The following is a 21,542-nucleotide window of genomic DNA, read 5'->3' as shown; positions in this document are numbered from 1 at the left end:
ATTCATATTAACTCATTTGTAGAGCCAAAGTCTTTGTGTGTCCTATGACAAAATAAGTAAAAATACAGATTCGGTAAGAACGAAGAACTTAAGGCATGGCACCCTGGCCAGGAAAACAGCAATCTTGCGTGTAAAAAAAAAAACTGCCTGAAGACACTCAAAAATGTACACACCTTCCTATGTAAGGAGAAGAGGGAGGTAAACAGCACAGTGGCATACACTGGAACATTGGAACCTCCACATGCACAATGGCGGGATTAGCAACATTAGCCCTGGAATCTCAGTGGCTGAAGAACATACCCCTTTGGCAGGCTCCTCTGAATGGCGCCAGCGGTGATGAAATGGTATCTTGGAGACGTGACAAAGGCACAGAGTAATAAAAAGCTCAAAATCTGAAGTTGTAAACAAGAGATTCAAAGGTCAAAAGAATAGAGCCGGGGGGGGGGGGGGGGGGGGGCGTGGAGGTCAACTTCAGCAGATAAAACAGCCCCCGCCCCCACCCAATTAAAAGCTACATCAGTGGGACTACAATTAACTGGTGGCTGGAACACTGAAGGATAACAGTAAGTTTGGCCCTTTCTCAAGCTTCAGTTTCCATGTCCCTCGTTCATATTCACCTGTGGCCTTTTCCCCCTCAGCCAAAAGACGAGTAATAAGCAATAGAATACTAGCAAACAGTCCCTACCAAAGATTAGAGGGGTAAATGCAGGTCTGAACAAGATGTGGAAAACCTTGGCAATCTGACATATATACCGTAGGGTGGTCTCACGCCCCCTCGCTAAACAAAGGCAGGCAGACATCTGTTATGCCAAAACTTGTTCACCTTGACTCACCAGTTCAGGCAGACCTTGACAGAGTGCAAAAAAAAGGTTTGCTCTTTTAACAAATGTGACCACAAAAGCCAGGCAAGATCACTGTTCTCACCTACTTTATCAGTTGTGTTGACATACTGCACACAGGGCGAGGACAAAGTGGACACTTCAACAGTCAACTTATGGTGGGCTGAAGGAATAAAGAATCTGTTCTCATGGCAGTGCACCAGATCAGAGTATGTGTGATAAAGAAATAAATGCCGTTCTGAGATGTTCGGCACTGGCAGGATATTGTTGAAGTTTCTTCCTGTTTACAGTATTATTGCTTAACTTAAAACAATTACATTTTATTAACCTTCATACAGACTGACAAAACAACACTACTACTTGTTCCCCAACTTGCAGTTTTAATATAATAAATAAAGTGTTGTCTGGTTTTCATATTGCCACTGTTTCTGTACACAGGTCGTGTCCCAGCAGTTTAAAGAGAGACACATCCTCATTTTTGCTTATGACCACAAAAGGAACAAAAAACTGGAGAAAAACAGGGGTACGCTAGCCACTCAACTCACACACTGCTTCTCTGTGGGGTGTCTCACCTCAGCAGCAGTAACTAGGGGACAACGAGGGGAAACTATGGGCTTTATTCAAAGTGCTCAAACTGAAGGCGTGGGGGTGGCTTTCAACCGATGAGGGAACTTGCCAAAAAGGCTAACTAACACAACAGAGCATAGACATCATTTTATTATTATTTGAGAATAACAAGATAGACTAAAAATGAAAAAAGAACCAGAGTAATCAAACAAGCTACATTACCAGGACAGAACATTTTTTTTTTATTTTTTTTTTAATATGTAGGAAAATAAATTTAAAAAAAAAAAAAAAAAAAAAAAAAAAAAAAAAAAAAAAAAAAACATGAATAAATGAAATGTTATCAAGTATACTTCAAAGCCTGAAGCTATTCAACCACACTCTTAGACCATCAAGTAAATACACTTGTGTTCTTTGTGCTAGAACACAACTGTCCCCTCAACATCCTTTTCCCAACACCATCAGGTCTGATGTATGTCTAAATGTTGAAGTCAAACTCCATATTAAACTAAACAAAATGTTACAAGATCCCAACCGAAGTTCCACACTTACCCATATCAATAAAATAAATCCAAGAGAAGTACAGTTGTGAAGTCGTCCTTGGAGATTATACGTACGTTTAATGTTCCAGTGACAAAGCCTTATAGTTATTCCCAGTAGTGTACAACAAGACATTAAAATCCTTTATACACGTTTGCCTGCATCCAGCATGGGCAATCAGTGTGGGAAAGGAGGAGGCACGTTTCTTGGTGTGGCTATCCAAAAGGCATTAAATGATTAAAGCTCCTTGACTCTTTTCCCACAGGTAGCTGCACACCAGAGAACAGCCTGTAATGCAGGTCTGAGATACTCGTGTGATGTGAATGGTTCGAACACTGAGTAAGCCTGGCTCCGGGGCTCTGCCTACGTGTGATGTCACAGGTGTTGAGTTTCATTGTGGGAAGGGCCTGCTGGGATAGGACAGGAAAATAAGGCTGGGCTATGTCGTTGCTCCATCCAACTGGAGGCTTTGTTTGCAACATACCTGTTTGAGCCTGTAAAGGTGAGTGAGCCCCCCCTCTGGCTCACAGTGGAGTAAAAATAAAGAAAGATTTTTATTTAAATTTATAGCTTTAAGCTGAACCACTCTGGACTGCTCAGATGGACAAGTATTTCAAAGAACTATCACACGTTGCCTGACAATCATGCAAAAACAAACCATTCCAAAAACACATTTCACTTCACACAGGTCGTGGAAATCCCCCAAGGAAATATAAGAGATTTCCTCTCTCTATGAGAATAGTAAGCATTGGACACTAAAAACTGGTTCCTTAAAAGATTTTGTGATTTTCCTTACTGCTTCTGTTACCATATTAGCCAGTTACACAAAATGTAGTATATTTCCCTAAACCAAGTTGAGGGCACTGATGTTTAAAGGAACATTAACCTACAGTATGAGTTTTTTCAGGATTCAATATCTACAAGAGTCCACAAAACACTGTCCCACCTATAAGGTCAATATAAGAACCTGGCATCTAGTCATAAAACTACAACCAGCTGTACGGCTTTATTGTTTTGAACAAGCAACATGCGAAACTTGAAGAGCCTGTCTTGTATGCAAAAAATGTCTGCTAGGAGAAAGCCTTCTGAATGGCACATTGGTGCCCTCGTTCAGACATGGAAACTGCAATGATGGGCTTTGGAGGTCTGTTGAGATATGTGGTCCCCCGAACCGCCCCACTGAAATTCACTCCTTAACCCCCCACAACATCTAATACATCCTTTCCTGAAGCTTGCTACAAAAAGAGAAAAAAGTATTCATTTTTCACTCTAAGATACTGGAATTCTGCTAAGATTCTACCAAAATACCTCTTGTGAGCAAACTTGTAACAAAATTCCTAATCTAATATTATATGCCCTTGAAACTTTACAATATTTCATATGAGTACTTTGTAGTGGTGGGTAGAGAGGATTAAAAAAACATCTTACTTGAAGGTCACATTGTTTTTGTAAACTGGTGCCAACAGTGTAACTAGATAGCAATGGCTTACCACACCTTTTTAAGCAAAGCAGTATTTTATGTATTAATTGTATGACCAGTTGTTTTGTTAAAACTTTGAAATACATTGTGGATAAAGCAAACACTTAATGAGCTGGTCAGCCCTTCAAAATTACCTGCCTAAATCTGCATCAGAGGCCAGATCCTGCAGGCATTCCTCATAATCAATCTTAGCAATCAGCAATTAACAACATGTCATATCAACAACATAAAGCAGCCAAAATTAAATGAATGTTTGTTTTTCTAATACTTCTAATATTTTATTCAGTGCCAATTCTGTTTCAGTACTAAAGCACAGCTGATATATGAAAACAAGCAATCAGTTTAAAACCTATGTAATGCGTGTAAATGCAACATACGCTGTTTAACTTCCAATTAAATCTTTTCTTAGGGGGACAAAAAAAATTACTGAAGGCTATATTAATTTTGACAGCTAGAGTGCATAATCAGCTAGCTAGATGACACAGAATGACAGCTGTTGCTATTAAAGAAGGACTGTAAGGTCTGCCAGTGCAGTGTATATACCAATCATGTCTAGTAATAAAGAAAAACAACCAATGTTAGTTTTGCAACTTCTGACATCAGTATCATAGGTAACCAGTTATCACTGCCAAACTAAAACAACAAGGCACAGAATAAAGATCACATGGATAAAAATTTAAGGCAGGGATAATTATTAGAGTGAGGCAAAAACTTTGTTCTTCTATATGTTTTTTCATTTTAGATACGTCATTACTTGACATGGAAAAGTAACTGAAGTAAATTTAATGCCACTATCAAACAGTGCAGCAAAAGCAGGGGCCAACTTTCACTTGAAAAGACCACCATCTGAAACACCACTGTAAATCATTACTAACCTGAACTGGGACCCAAAGAAAGTGAGCGAAAAAACCCCCAGTGGCTAGCTAAATTTAATTATGGATTATAGACTTTATACTGAAAACTCAAGGGTTCAACGTCATTCACCATTTCAAAGCAGAAGAAAAAATTATTCCTGAATCGAAAATCAAAAATGCAAAGACTCCAGGATCACCAGGAAAATTCTCATTATAGTAAAAACACTGAAAACTGAGCAGGATCCACAGGTCAAGCATAAGAAGCCTGAGTCACTTATTAATCTTCACTGTCAATCAAAGGCACTATGCAAAGGCAGTGGAACAGAGGAGGACTGTTCTGCAACCAGAGTGGTTATTTACAAGCCTGACTTCACTTCTCACAAACGATTGTACATGGCAGATGGCAGGTTTGCTCTCTTGTACAACAATGGGAAAACAGCTCAAAATGGATAAATACCTGCAATATCCCACTGAAACACACTGACAATATTTTTTATGGACTACATAACACCATAGAAAAGTATGTAGTCTGGACAAAGTATGACTTGCTGAACTTACATTTAAATTTTACATTTATTCATTTAACACCACCTCTCCAAAGTGAGGTAGATCTCAGAAAAAAAAAACGTGTCCATTACACTAGCAGAAAGAGAAACAGTTTGTTACTTTCCACTATGTGAACCAATGTATATAAGACGAGCAGCTGTATAAAACTTTATCCGAATATCGACGATTCCTAATAATTTTTTTTTTTTTTTTTAAATATATAAACATTCACATTACATGAGTAGCTGCACAAAGGTTTATCCATTTCACAGGTATGATCACAAGGGTTACATATCATGAGACCATGGGAGAAGTGAGTCCAACTTACGGTTGGCTTTTATCACCTGAAACATTACCACCGCTACCAAGTATGACCTTCTCAAGTTGGCATTCACATTTAGTCAAGGTAAGTGGGAAGTTGCTCTTACTGAAAAAGGCTCTTTTCCTGGTTTTTGCTCACATTTCAAACTTTTCCTAGATATCTTTGTGACACAGAACATGTCTGTTCAAGAATCCCTGAATTCTGGCCATGTCCCCTCCCCCCATTTACTGCAAATGACACTATGACTCACCAAACCGATGTATGCAGTGTTTGCTTGGAAAGTTACAGAAATCTATAACTGAGCCTAAAAAGTACGGCACAGAAAGTCAGTCTGCTGACTATATTTTTGGCAGAGAGGGGCAAACTCTCCCACCAGTGTATATATAACAGCACACTGCTGTAAGGGACTTGATGTCCAGACAGTGTGTTAAGATTGCCACTGTTGTGACTAAGAGATTCATTACACACAAATCTCCAAGCTTTCCATTTCAATAGTAATCAGCTCAAGTTACTAAGACTTACAATTCCCAGAAAATGGATCCCATTAACTTCTGCAATTTCACAGAGTGAAAAATGGATGACAGAAATGACCCTTGAAGACATCCTGGAGCTCCTCAAACCTTTCACATCTTCATTAAAATGCTGGCTTTATGGCTCTACTTCCACAAACATACATGTCAAAGCCCTTGAAAACTGTCAGAAAATAAATATTCTCTCCCAGCATGCCATTCTTCGAGAAGAGAGACTAGTACCTACCCAAAAATCTGTCAAGTGACTTATGTTGTCTGATATGTATCATGAAGGGGTTTGTTTGTATATATTTAGAAAGATGTGATGGATCTGTGTACAGAAAAAAAAAATATTTCCTACAGAAAAAACTAAGAAAAAAAACTGACTCTAGAACAGCAGTTTGGTCTCACATTTTCAAAGGATTAAACCATAATATAAGGGAGGACAGAAACAGGAGGAGGCATATTTTGTGAAAAGACAATCCACAAAACAACATACTGGACTTAAATTAGAAGCCAACTAAAATTCTGTTCTAAATGTAACATCTGCATTCTAACAGTTGAAAGAAATATTAAACAAAAAAAAAAAAAAAAAAAAACAAAAACTTGTTAGCAAAACACCAACACAACTTTCAAAGATTTACAAGCTGAGTGGATTAAATGTTGTCTCAAACAAATAAGGATATACCACAGTCAACATGAGGAATGTTAAATCTTTAAATTATATTAGGAATACTGTTAAGTCAACCTGGGGAAATAGAGTACATCACTAAACTATAAACTAATGTAGTTTAAAATATTTCATCTTCTATAAACCCAACTGTCAAAAACAGCCCGGTCCTCATCACCACCACAAGCAGCCCATAAACCAAAAGGACTTGCCAGAACATGGGACTTGGGCATAGATAGTTTCAGTGAACCATTCAAGAAATGTGAAACCAGAGACCTGTAGAATGCTAATGCTGACAAATTAACACTAAAAATAATAAAATAACAGTTTGTCAGAGTAGCTTAGTGAGAGATGGACAGAGTAATGAGTGTGTGCTGTATTTTTATTAAAAATAAAAATGCATTCTCCGTTATACTCATCAGGACATGTCAAACAAGCACCCTCTCCTTGGTACAGCAGAACGTGCTGGGGAATGCAGCAAACAAATCATTTTTATCTGGGACCCCAGTGGGCACTGACAAACTAGGGATGCATTTAGATATCCCAATTAAAACAGGAAATGGTTTAGTGAGCCTCGCACTGGTCGAAGTCTCTGTTCCACTCGCACCACGCACTTCAAAAGATCGCATCCATCGAAGAGGCCCAGCTGAGAAGTTACCACATCAAAAGGAGGGGGCCCTTGAAGCAAACAAGCAGGTGGGGGGGGGGGGGGCAACAGGAGGGTCACAAGGGTAGGGTATATGCCTACCAATGACCATGAAAACTTTCCAAGCATTGGTTATGCAATTATGCAAAGATCCTGATGGGAGAGAACGAAGCAAAGCTTGCTACAGTGAAATTTTCTGCTTCAGTTCATTTCAGTGTTTTAACAAGTGATTCGAATTCTGTGAAGATTCTACTAAACATGCTGGGTGATGGCTGCAGAGAGAACTTCCAAAGACAAACTGTACATCAATAACAGAATTTTATTTCTGGTAAAACAGACACCAAATAGGATCTTAACTTCAAAAACAGCAAAAAAAAAAAAAAAGATTGTGGAACTGAAATACCAGGACGTTGTAGAGTGTGGTGACCGTAATAATGCAGTCTAAAAACAACTTTAGTTATTCAGATGCTATTCATACAGGCCATTTCCTGCATACAGAACAACTCTGCTGCCTTTAATTTAGACAAAGGCTATTTCAGCAAAGATCTGTCGAAACACTATGCATTCAAATAAACAAGGTCTTAGTGAGGAGAGACCTAAGCAGTTCTTTTTTTGACAGTAAATCTATCCAGCTGATTAATTGACCCCGTTGAGAATGCAGCAATGTCAACCGTGTCCTTGAAACAGACAACAAGTAATATTAAAAATCTTGCAAAAGCAGCGGCAGAAGTTCAAAAGCAATAAAGGAAGTGTAGAAGGTAATCTGGGCCTTGGCAGTATGTGGTCCAGGACACATGTTCTCACTCAGAGTTTCTCAGGCAAGGCTTTGTTCAGCTTGAGAGTTGTTTTTTAACAGGGAAGGTATGGCTGGAGAGCAAGGTTCTGGAGATGATATGATTACGTGAAGATGCTCCAACGTGCAGTCTGGGGAGGCTGGAGAGGACCCTCTAGTCTCACTTCCGCTTTCTCTCACCCTTCTCCTTGCTGACAAGGCATCATTTCTAAGGAAGAGAAAAACATCCAGGAGCTGCCAGTGTCTCGGGAAAGATTTTACAACCGGCAAATTCAACTTCGGCTTGAAATTTCCTGTTTGATGGTTTGTGGGTGGCAACAACATTGCTGTGTACACTACAGACAAGATGTAATACTGATTGAGACTATATTTTTTGATTGCATGCAATTTCTTCTCTCTAGATACTACTGCTCCCACATTCAGTTCTTAAATATAAATTCCTAATGGCATTCTTAAACGAACAGGAAACATAGCCATCGAAGCAAAAACACTTTAAAATGTTAATGGAATTTCTTGCAAATGCAGCAATGTACGTTTCATTGGGCGATTCTTATTTCTTTATTGTAGAGAGTACTGTAAAGTATAATACAAAGACATCAAACAATTCTGGATTTTTAAGGTTAAGGTACGAGCTGCTTACAATGGCACACCGTCACAAATAAACATGGGATGTGCAAGCAGCTAAAAAGATGACTGCAGCATTATGTGAAAAGATAAAGGAGAAGAAGATGGTCGAGATTTATGGCTTGGTTGAGCAACACACCGGCTGCCATTATCTCAAACAGAATGCATTAACATTTTGCCATTGTAATTACACATCATTGCTCTCCTGAACACTGGGGGATAATTATGGAGAAGTTGAAAGGTTTATCGTGCTAAAGCGCCACAGAAAAATAGTGACTACATAGGATAATGAACATTCACATCAAAGAAAAACCATAGACAAACCATTGTGTCGTTACATAATGGGTAGGTTTACATTCACTAAGGGGAACAGTATTTTCTGAAACAGCAACTTTTCTGTTTTGTAAATGGAGCTCAAAAAGTTAATCTTCCAGCCACTTGTGCCAGAGGACCAATGGTTGTGCAGAATGCTAGGTTCACTGGGTTTAGTAACAGAGCATGTGTGGGGCAAAGCCTGACTTAAGCTATTTTCCTGAGGAAACTGGACTTTGTTCTTAGCTGGAGGCTTAGCCACCTAATGTCACACAACCTGGTCTGTCAAAAGCCCATTCAATCACCACACTGTAACCAGCTCTTTATTCTTTGTTCTCAACAAATGAAGAGACTCCCAATTTACCAGCAACTTCTTAGCAGAGAAACCATCTCCAGAAGCTTGTCTGTCCAACAAAACGCAGACAAATGGAGACAGGTAAAGCTTTGTTTAACCTTGTGTGTCTATACTTTACTGTGGGACAAAGTACAGTGCAGCACAGGGCAGCCAATACCTGCTCATTCTTCCGCTTACATACTTTGAGCAGTGAAAAAATACTGATGGGGTAGTTCATACATAAACCTCACCCTGCCTGCACCACCCTCCAAAAAGTCCACACTTCAGTCCAACACTAGAGGGAGCAAAGCTGCAAGAGAGCTGACACAAGGAGATGCAGAGGGTGATGAAGACTTATAAGCAAAGAGCAGCATGGTGACTGCAGGATATGTGAGGGATGTAGAAAAGAAAGGACACTGCTCCAATGTTCATGGACAGTAGGGGTCTCCACAGCACTGCACCAAAGCAATAAGGATGGGGCACACAGCAGGGTGGGGCTGGCCTTCTCTGTGACCCTAGCGGTGAATCGTAAGTGTTCATTGTCCCAGTCACTCGCAGAATTCCCCGAGATTGCTGGCATGTCTTCCAACTAACCTCAACACCTAAAATGGACTCACTGTGATGTAAGATATTTAACAGTTTATAATTATTTTGATGAATCATTTAATAAAAATGTTACACTAAGCAAAGTCCATTCATTTAAGGAAAATAAACTGAGTAAGAGATGTCAGTGTTTCTCCATTTTGAATCAATTGTTTTGCTTGCAGCAATACTAAGGTAAGCATCATTCTTTCAATCGCAAATATACATATTCATTTACTAAGCTTGGCATTTACAGGATTACTTTTCAGGTCTTATGTCATGGAAAAATCTCATTACTGACTGAGACACAAACACACACACACACACACACACACACACTGATTGAAACCACTTGTCCCAAGTGGAGTCGCGGCGAACCGGAGCCTAACCCGGCAACACAGGGCGCAAGGCTGGAGGGGGAGGGGAGACACGCAGAATGGGTCGCCAGGCCGTCACAAGGCACCCCAAGCAGAACTTAAACCCCAGAACCACCAGAGAGCAGACACAGGTCAAACCTGCTGCGCCACCATGCTCCCCTTCATTACTGACCAATGTAGTACCAAATCATAAGAACACATCAAGAATATGCAGCATGCATTCGTATATTTACGGCTTATTTTTTCCCAGAGTGGAATCAAAAGCAAAGCACTAAACAAATGGAGAGACAGAGGAGTGTAATTGTGCACCCCAAAATCATGTGCTGGCTGACAGGCCTAACGGGCTGCTGTAATTACAGTAATAAAGCATTTAACACTGCCCCACTTGCCAGATATCACCTGCCGTGTCCTTCAAATTTTAATGAGCAAAGAACAAAAATATAAAGAGTAAAAGGAGTTCTCTTTTTCGCTCCTCACACTCAACTAAATTTAATTCTTTGCTCCAGATGGAGGACATTACTCTCTCCATTTTCTCCTTTCTCCCCAGCAATAACCACATTTCACACCACCACCCAGCTATGTTAAATTTCTGTAGGGACACAGATTTGGTCTGATAATGCTGCTTTACTCCAATCGTGTCTCCCGCCCCTAATTCAGCTTCAACATTCCTCAATTTCGCTATAAACCTGGACTTATTTCAAGTGTGTCTGTCTAACATTGCCTGATGACACAATCACTACCAACTTTTGTTTGTTCATTTCATACAAAACTGCTGTGATTCCACAAAAGTTCTGACCATTTTTCCCAGGGTGAATTCCCTTTTTGTATTTTTTTTTCCTCCTACAGATAAACTAGATTAAAATGTGAATCTCTGCACAATGCCAAGCACGTTCAATTCAGAATAGCTATAATAAACTGGTAGTAGTTGTTCATTCAGGCAGCCAGAGGAGGTCACATTTCTGAGAGCACATGTGGTACTTAAAGCGCTATTTATACTTACGAATGGGGAATTTGGCTGAATACAGTCCAGCTGAAGTAAAGCTCTCTGAAGCACAAAGAAAATATTGGGACATTTTCAGGTTACACCCAGGGAGTTTGCAACCAAAAGTAACCAAACCACAAGTCCAGCCGTTTGTAATTGAAACCCTTGAAAAGAAATAATTTTTGGCAGCCTGGGCCTACACAACCTCAAAGAGAATAACTGGGAACATGCCACTGGCAGTGACCTTGAAGACATAGGTTTTTGAAAAAGGCAGAAATCCAAGCACCCCCCTAGCTGCCAGCTTCCATAGCTGCATCTCTCCAACACCCATAACCATGTCAGGCCCAAGATCGGGATAAGGAATCTGAGGGCGACATTGTTTGAGGCACTGGGATTATTTCACAGATGCAGCTAAATTCATCTGAGTTGGATCCCTTTGCGTTCCCTCTGTGCTGACACACGGAACAGTGCCTGGAAGGGCTGGATGGAATTATACCTGTGTTTGCACTGTCACCCACCAACCACCAACACACCCTACCCCAAGATGCCTGGGTCCCGCGGCTGGGATGCTGTGCACGTCTTTTCCTAGCTTGCACTTTTTTTTTTAAATTGGTTCTCTTTAATGCACTGTCATCAATGCCCCCCTTTTCACGCTTTCTAAAGGACGAAGGCAACGGTTTCAAGACGGGTGGGGGGGTGACTGAATACTAATTAAATCTAAGTGGTTGGATTACAAAATTACCTTTACATTGCATTTTTAATGAAATATGGTTTTGAGGACACACAAACACCTACCGCTGAGCATGTACTCAAATTGCAGTTGTGAGGTAGTGAATGTTAAAAGACTGGACCTTCAGACAAGTGCAGTCATAACTGTTTTTTTCTAAAAATGCTACTTATTCCAGCATTTGTCATTTCTAACCTGAATGATCAGCATGCAAGACAAGATCAAGGCAACAAAAGAACCAAGATCACAGGAGGTCTGGTCTGCTCATCCTGACACAATCATGTTTACACTAAGGGTTTTAAAGAAGGTGTTATGTCCATCAGTTCTCCCCAGCTACTGAGTTCAAGAAGTGTGGCTGATGCCATCTGACAACCCAGTAAAACAGATGTGTCTCTCTACAGCCTCTCATACTCTCCAGTGAAGGGTTACCTACTTCATAAAAAAAAAAAAAGGGTTCAATCCATTTCTATCACAAAAAAAAAAAAAAAAAAAAAAATTAATTCTGCCACTCTGGTTACATCAACTGAAATATTAAGTGCAGCCTTATTATGAGGAAATTATCACCAAGTGGCAGCAGAACTACAGATTTTTGACTTAACAAAAGAGCTCTAGGCTCCCAGAGTACTTCACGTTATTTTTCAAGCCTGTAAACTAGAAGCAGCAGGCTAACGACCAACAAGGAACCGTATAATGTAGAACTACTTGTGGCCATGCAAAAAAGAAGGGTTAAAACTAAAATACGGGTAGGAGGGCAAAAAGATCAGTTAGCCAATTTGAGTAGAGATCAGGCTGCAGGTTGAGCTTTAAGTGTAACTACTTCCTACTCCCATTTCAAAGTTTTGCATGAAAGCCCAGCTAGACCTGGGGAAGACGGACAACCTGGTCCTTCACTACCAGCTTCATAGCCAAGAAAGCCCAGCAGCATGTAAACTTTCTGCAAAGGTTGAGGAAAGTCCATTTTGCACCCCCCATCCTCACCACACTCTACAGAGAGAGTATCGAAAGCATCCAGAACAGCTGCATCACTGCTTTGTTTGGAAATTCCACCGTTTTGAATGGCACGACCCTGCAGCGGATAGTGAGGAAAGCTGAGAAGATCGGGGTCTTTCTTCCCTCCATTACAGACATTCACACCATGCGCTGCAACAGCAAAGCCACCAGCATTGCGGATGACCCCACACACCCCTTACATAAACTCTTCACCCTCCTACTGTCTGGCAGAAGGTATGTAAGCATTCGGGCCCTCACGGCCAGACTGCATAACAGTTTCTTCCCCCAAGCCATCAGACTCCTCAATACTCAGGAACTAGACTGACACCAACTCACACACATACATGCATGCACATACGCACACACCCATACTCAATGGAACACCACTCCACTGTACTGAACACCATGTAACGATACTGTACCAACCAACTGTATTTTCTCTGCTAATTAGTATATCTATAATGTTATAGTATCTGCTGTTTTTTTTTTTTTTTTTACTGTGTTTGTTTTGTTAATTACTGTACTATCTTGTGCTGTTTGCACATGTCTTGCACACATGCAGTTTATGTAGTCCTGTGGAGGTAGCTTTGTGTTTTACGTAGCACCGCGGTCCTGGAGAAACGTTGTTTCGTTTCACTGTATACTGTACCAGCTATACATGGTTGAAATGACAATAAAGCCACTTGAATTTTTTGGCAACTAACACTGTGGGGTGTTCTTAACGGCATCTTTAAAGCATTTTAAAAACCTAACGGATATGAAACTTCATGACAACAGAGAAGCTGTTTAAAGGACAATCTTCACTACCCTGCTCAAGCATAAAACTGATAAACCCCTTTTCAGTAGTGAACAAACCACAATCTACACCTCCAAGGCACAATGTATTAAAAATGGCAGCACAGTGGCACAGCGAGTAGTGCTGCTGTCTCACAGCACCTGGGTGGTGTGAGAACATGGGTTCGATCCCAGCTCAGTCTGTGTGGAGATTACATGTTCTCCCTGTGTCTGCGTGGGTTTCCTCTGGGTGCTCCGGTTTCCTCCCACACTCCAAAGACCTGCTGTTCAGGTTTCCGCATAGTGTGTGAGTGACAGAGAGTGTGTGTTCCACTGATGTATGGATGAGTGACTCATTGTAAGTAGCACATCTAGCAGTGTAAGTCACCTTGGTGAGTAAGGTGTGTGGGCTGATAACACTACATAGAGTTTATTGGAAGTCACTTTGGAGAAAAGTGTCTGCTAAGTAAATAAAGGTAAATAAATGTAAAAAGAGTAGAAAAAGAATATTAAAGAATAAAGAGTAAAAAAAGTATTATTCAGTATGTGCTTGTAAATTTGCCATTATCTCAATTCCTGTATTTCACAGAAGACAAAAGCTTAAAGACAAAAACTCTAGCTAGTGTTCTATGAACATCACTGAGCTTCAAAAAAAAAAAAAAATGTATTTCCATGTCCAAGGGATGGCTGATTATGCAGAGGGTCTCCTTGGTCAGGGTTACTACCTCCCATTCTCCAAAGGCTGAGAGATGGCATCTGCTACATGGATCAGCTTGGAAAATAGGATCCAGCTTCATCACCGGTTCAACTCTGTTTCCTGGCAGAGGTGACAACACTGATCATGTCATGTGCAAGATCTGTCGGTGCAAGTTACATCCACTAGTGATGGGCAGGAGGGACACTTGAGGAGAACCCCAGGGAAACAGTCAAGCTTGGATGGAACTGTTTATCAAATCAGTGTTTTGTAGGTCTGGGAAGCAATAAAATGTTGCGCATTGTAAGGTTAATTTTCATCACCCATTGAACTCCCCCCCCCCCCAGATCTGGTCATTCTGAAAGCATGAAGTGTGACTCATAAAGCTGATGAATATCTCCAAAGATCATTAAAAGCAGGCTTATCAGCTTGTTCAATCAATCATGTAATTTCAGATACTGCACTACCTCCACACTGTAGAGGTAATTAGTTGGAACAGACACCTCCACCTGTACCTGAATTTGTGCTACATCACCACCAAATGTGGGAGGCTACCATTCTAAATAATTTATCACGCAAGCTCAAATGGAGCAAGTTTTATCCTCGGATGATAGAGGCCATGGTTAACGAAGGCTGGTCCTCCTCTTCTTCCCCAAATGGCAACAGGGCCAGTTCACATCATTGCCCAGCTACCCAATTATCCTAAGCACTGTCGGGACGAGGTGCATGACTAGTCTGGGAAAGTCTTCAATGTCTTCCAGTTACAAAAAGCCCTTGCTGGCGACCCTGGCTGCAACCTTCACAAAATGAGCTTGATTAAACAGGCTCTTTTCTCCAGTTGAAACAAAGCACACACACACAGGCTTTTCTAAAGAAGTCCTCAATGACGTCACTGGGAACCAAAAAACTCATCCATGTTAATTGAGCTGAGAGCTAAATGAGTGTTTTAGAAACTTTGGTCTTGCTTAACTGTGCCTGGCTATGTCAAAAAAAGTTTGTCACAAGATTCTTAGTACATCCATTTTTTCCAATTTATTGCACATCACAGCATTCATTCATTACATTTATTCATTTAGCAGACACTTTTCTCCAGAGCGACGTACATCTCACAGAAAATACAGTTTCTGCATTACCTTAGGAGAAACGGACATAGTTGCAGATATGCGATTCTTGAGAACAGCGTTTCCTTCACCATACGCACAGGCATTCTAGAGGTTGCAGACTAGTTGATTTGTCAATTTTACTGTTCTGCGATGACGCTTTAAGCTTGACATCAACTAGTCGCTGATCATGTGATTATGACACTAACAACATGGACGCCTCCGAGAAGACAGCAGGTGAGGAGCCTGATGGGCAACTGCACCAAACCAGCAGTGGTTCATCAAGTGTGTGGAAATAATTCACTAAAGATGAAGCCCATGCTACCGTCACATGCAAAATATACAAGTCCGTCCTGAAGTACAACAAAAGTACAAGTGCAATGGACACACTCATCTGAAAAGTCATCTGCTAACACTAGCAGAAGTCTGATCCAAATCAGTCCATGTACGTTGCGTTCATTCATTTTTTTGATTCTAAATTTAAAAAACAAAATGCAAATTACGATGCTTTCATTCATTTTTGTTTTAAAAATGAAAAACAAATTATGAATTAACTAGCAGTAAAATAACGGCTTTTTATTGTTTCTGAGTATACGCAAAAAGAAAAGGACTTGTTTATTAATTTTCTCTTTTCGTTTAATCATACAAAGTGTTGAAATCAAAATCTCACAATATCAAATATGATGAATGCCCTAAAGTGCACAATATTTCCAATCTAATGGCACGGTGGCACAGCGAGTAATGCTACGGTCTCACGGCACCTGGGTTGTGCAAGAGGACGTGGGTTTGATCTGTTACGATCCATAACGTATTAACTACCATTACGATCCGTCCGTAGCGATCCATACATTGTCTGGACTTTGCATATTCTCCCCATATCTGCGTGGGTTTCCTCCGGGTGCTCCGGTTTCTTCCCACAGTGCAAAAGACAAGCTTTTCAGATTCCCCTGTAGTGTGTGAGTGACAGAGTGTGTTCCACTGATGTATGGATGAGTGACTCATTGTAAGTAGTGTATCTAGCAGTACGAGTCATCTTGGTAAATAAGGTGTGTGGGCTGATAACACTACATAGAGTTCACTGGAAGCCCCTTTGAAGAAAAGTGTCTGCTAAATAAACATACATGTCTAACAAGAAGCCTAACCTGGATGTAAAAGTGAGCTTCACTGGTGGTCTTTTCTTTGGAAAAAATGTCTACTCTGAAGCCATTCGCACAACTGATAAATAATATGATAGAAGCCAGAGCAACATACTCAGAGATCACTGACAATCTAGTTCAACATGGTGCTGAGCAGGGTTGTTCTACAATGAGTGTCCAATGATTTTGTGTGCGGCACAACACTGTAAGAAGAGAACACACTTGCTGCTTCTGAAAAGCACCTAGTGATCCACGTTAACTTATGATCAGTAACTCTGAATGAAAGCAGCATGTTCGATGAAGCCACTGATGTGCGGTTTCAATTCGTTTACATGCGGGTTGTTCAAGAATACCACGAAACAAAATAACTCAAAGTCAAAAAAAAAAGAGATGGAAAGAAACTATAAATAAGGCATATTTTACATTTTTAGCAAAAAATGGTTTTTAAACATAGTTAATTCATAATTAAAAGTTTTTCATTTTTAAAACAGAAAAAAAAACTGCATTTTTTGAACCCAGCTACCATGTCCCATCTTATCTGTTTATATATAGCCTATGTATGAATTGTCTGTCATGAGCATATGCATTCAGTTTGAGAAGACAGATTGTCAGTTGTTGCAAAGCATTCCCTTCTCCTGTGTTTTTATTCACAACGTCATCAGCAACTACTTGACGTCGACTCAACTTTCATCACATAACTGTCGACTTTAAAAAAAAAATCTGAATTGGTGGAACCCCTACAGGATTCATCACACAAGTAATTCAGAATGAACAGGCTGTCTATTAAAAGTTAGACCATCAGCAGTGCTCTACAATTATGATGCCATGATATTGTCCCAAAATTGCTGTAGAAATTCTACCCTCCTACAACACAATCAGCCTTGGACCTTTTAGTCACCTCACATCTTTCAATGGACAGCAAGGAAATTCCAACCAAGCTGACTGAAGAAATAAAATCAGCAGTCAATTAATGCACACTTCAATCTTCAGTACTCTCTTTCACATGATGCCCCCAATTATGTTAAAGGGAGAGCAGAGTATAAATGAGCATTACAGCAGTGTAGATTAGATTTCCCATCGTCAGTCATTTCAAACCTCATAGTAAGCCCCTGGCCATGAGGATTTGGGCAGATAAATGGTGATTAACATCTCCGTAAAGCAAGAATCACATCGAACACACAATACCGCACTTTGTTAAAAACTGGAATCAATGTCAAATTGTGCATATGACCGAAGATGACAAAACTGATATGCAAACACATGCACAGAAAAAAGCTGTTTGCAGACCACAGAGGCACAACAGTTTCCTTTAAATCTATGGATTACAGCCCCAGTTACATTGCATCACAGATGTACCCAACTTCCAGAAAACTTAAAAACCGGGCAGTTGGGACAGTTAAAATGCGAAACAGTTTAAACAAGTCAATTTTTTTTTTTTTTTTTTTTTTTTTTTTTTAAAACAGGAAAGTTGTGATAAAACCTGACCTACATTTCAGGATGTTCTTATTTCAGAGCCCGTCATCCTCAATGTTGCTGAATCCACCTTTGTGCTGAGACAAGCTGCGACAGTTTGCAACTATTGTTAAACACCTGCAGGCCTGTCTGTTTTCTACATGACAACCACGGTCTCTTATCTGGACCAGACTGACACTAAGTCTTGGACAGTGTAGTCAGAGTGAAAGTCATATGGTGGGTTGAAGTCTTCAGAGAGTATGGTAACACAGTGTCGTCCACAGACAACCTGTTGCTCCAGCCACGTGGCTCTTTCTGCAGTGCCACTGCAAAAGAGGAGTCTGGGAGAGGCATGAAGATGCTACTGGAGATCATCATCCCTGCCTGGAAATGAGGCCTTGTCCACTGTTTCACAGTCTGCCCCACAGACTACAAATCTTGAAACCCACATCCATTCGGTACATGACTAAAGCAAAGTCAGCCTTCTCATAAACCACCAATAGCATGCTGAATAGGCATCTTGAGCAAAATAGAGGCAATCATTCAATTAAACAAAAATTTGGGGAAAATAAATAGAACAGTCTTGAAAAATGAGGACCTTTTGAAAAACAATGCAGGTGGGATTGAGGGACTGGCCAGAAAAGATGCTTTTGACCAACAGAGTTAAAATGTGTATGGTAAGAAGAAAAGCAACAGGAAACATCCAAAGTAACATCTTCCAGATCTCCTGAGCAGAGGTAGCTAAAGAGGCCTAATGACTTACCACACCTTCCTCCTACAGCATAACGGAGATGGCCAATCAGACAGGTATCAAGCACACCTCTTTAACATGGTCTCTTTGGTCACGTATCACTCTGGCCACAGCAAAACCCTACCACCATCCCATCTCCAGGACTCTGTACAAGTACAGTAGTATGTCACAGAAGAATCAGCAGTGATATGCAATATGAAATGTGTTGTCCTCTCCTGCTTGAAGACATTAAGTTTCATCTAAAGGTTGACACACTAGCCAATAAAAACTGCGGACCCCATGAGCGCCGGGTGAACCACCAACAAATTTGGCAGACTTAACTGGCACAGAGAAAGGTTACTGTCCTGGCTCCCATGACACAGAGGAGTGGGAGTTAAAGGGAAGTTGTGTTGGAGAAGGTGGTGGGCCTATCTTTAGGGAATTAAGCATGTGTGCCATTATTTAGGTTTCAGCTGCTTCTGTCCAGGTGTGAGGTTCTCCCAGCACACCGCAGAGGTCTAGCCAAGTCTGTTTCTTTTGAAAACTTTTCATTCAGTTTTAGTTGCTGTAGTGCAACAGGAGAGATAATTTAAGGTGTAATGCTCACAGTGAGTAAAGAGAATGAACAAGTCTGACATAAAACAAACAATTCTCTCCTCCCATTCAGGAAACAACCATTTTGCACTGGAACAAGGGTGACCCCATGGCACAGCACCAAGAGAGCCATGACTCCCACATCACAAATATTGCCCACTAGCAAGTGAATACATCCATTGTGGAACACCTCAAAACAGATCGCCAGACCTCCTAATGCATCACCTCACCTCCTTTCCTCTACCCCACGCAACACTTTGCTAGGTACAACTTGCTTGGCTGTGACAGCATAGCTTTTGGAGGATGGACTACAGTATATTGCTTTGGACTTGGCAATACGATGTGCAGTGAGTGAAGCACCAAAGGGGGCAGGAACACTTTGAGGTTAAACAGTAGCCCAATCAGGTAACAAGATGGTCCATGTCTTGGAGGGGTTGATAATTAGTACACCAAAAAGAGACAAAAACTTCCCTTTTTGCCAGATTCTAAAAAATAAAATCAAATGCTAAGTAATACAGGAACCATTTTCTTTTGTTGCTTGTTTTAACATTGAGCTCTCATTACTGCTTTTGACACTGGATGAACAGAATATCACTTGAATCTTTATTAGTTCTGAAATATATTAATTCTGAAACATGAAATTAGTTATAGGTGCATAATGGTGCATTACATTGCCATCGTGTAGTGTCTGAAAACCAGGTGCAGGAGATTATCTTTTGGTTTTCTAGTCATAATATGTATTTGGGAACATGCTTGGGCCTGTTGAATTCTGGGACACAAAATCAGGTATTCCGTTCAGCATCTTTTGTACCTTTTCCTGCACCTTCACCAGCCCTGCCCCAAACAGATACCGCTAATTAAAAACACAACGGGTTTACTGAAGACAGGATATGAATTAAAACATGGACTGTATGCTACCACGGCATTCCTGGGATCCGGGAGAATCAAAGCAACGAGGATCCTCCAAACCACCTGGAAGAGTATTAGTTCAGCATCTGACTGACAGAATGAGTGCAAGAGACGGATAGAGGGGTCCTGCCAGATCCTCTGTACTCTCCCCAAGGAGGTTCTTTCTAAGTTCCTCCTGACAAGGACCACTCAACCTACCTAGACACTTAGAGACTGGATATGAGAGAGGGCAAGTGTGTATACACACACACACACACACACACACACACAATTATTAAAAAAATATTTTACCACAAAAACCTAATTTGTCAGACTTCAAACTGCATGGCCTCAAAAAAGTTACTGTAATGGTAAATCAAAGCTAATTAAGCCTGCACACCTTTTTGAAAATGTGATGCAAGTGTATCACTTAACAAAATTACAGAAGTTTAATGTTTTCACTACTTTCCAGTTTCACCTTCTTTTACATACACCGGCATCAACTCCAGGTTTTTAAAGATATTACCATTAAAAGACAAACTATGCAGAATCTGTGGTACATCAGATCACTAAAAAAGTCACATGAGCATAGTACGTCTTAAATTCACTTTTAAAGCCCTCAGACATTGTTTTGATGAGTATTAAACACTTAAAATTTAACATCACAGTTGTGCCAGCATTTTTCCCCACCTAATGCGCTCCAATAAGTTAGATTTCTAAAAATTGCTGCCTTGAAGCTGACAATCTGTAGATGTTTTGTATATTTTTTTGTTTTGAATATTTTCATCTAGGTGCCATCTTAGTCTAGTGTCTACATAAAGGAAACGTTAGCAAAACAATATGAGCACATTAGACAAATGTGGAACTTCGTACCTTGCAGAAACAACCAAGGGTCCTTGAGATGTTTTACCATTTGAATTTTACAGATATTCATATACTAAATAGAAAATATCAGCATAAGAACAAGACCCACTGTTTCAAAAGCATTTTAAATCTATGCTACTTTAATCCACAGGAGAGTTTATCACAGTATCTGAACTGAATTTATGGGAGGGTGTGGTGGCACAGTGGGTTCAGCCGATGCCCGCTGTGTAGTGGGTCTGGAGTGCGAGCCCTGTGTGGGGTGCCTTGCGATGAACTGGCATCCTGTCCTGGGTGTGTCCCCTCCCCCCCTTGGCACTGCACCCTGCATTGCCAGGTAAGACTCCAGCTCGCCACAACCCCACTCCAGACAAGCAGTTGTTGATGATAGATGGATGGATGGATGGACTGAATTTTGTCAGTCCTAATGGACTGAAGATTTATAAACTGGACCATAACTCTGCTTTCTATACTCAATGCAGGTGTGCCATTTTTGAGGCTGTTTCCATTATGTGAACCAAAAGGGAAAAAAAAGCTTGTTTATCTAATATAACCATGAACAGAAACTGTGAGACCATTAAATTATCAAATCTCTGATAATATGCAATTGAACATTAATTCA

General features: G+C 40.5%; 1 protein-coding gene across 6 annotated transcripts in view; it reads right to left on the bottom strand.

The window, feature by feature from the left end:
- The window catches only part of LOC108923793 (receptor-type tyrosine-protein phosphatase F), a 180,406-nt gene that overhangs the window by 133,537 nt on the left and 25,327 nt on the right, over positions 1-21,542 (bottom strand). For 5 of the 6 annotated variants that reach the window (XM_029250045.1, XM_018734752.2, XM_018734753.2 and 2 more), the window contains exon 1: positions 1,956-2,280. The exons of the other annotated variant lie outside the window; for it this stretch is intronic. The gene's annotated coding sequence lies outside the window, so the exon portion shown is untranslated. Of the gene's footprint in view, positions 1-1,955; positions 2,281-21,542 lie in introns of those variants that run through there. 6 annotated transcript variants of the gene reach the window in all.

The sequence above is a fragment of the Scleropages formosus genome, chromosome 3, assembly GCF_900964775.1.
Source record: "Scleropages formosus chromosome 3, fSclFor1.1, whole genome shotgun sequence".
Taxonomy (NCBI): domain Eukaryota; kingdom Metazoa; phylum Chordata; class Actinopteri; order Osteoglossiformes; family Osteoglossidae; genus Scleropages; species Scleropages formosus.
Note: the sequence above shows the minus strand (reverse complement) of the source record. Positions and strands in the feature narration are given on the sequence as shown.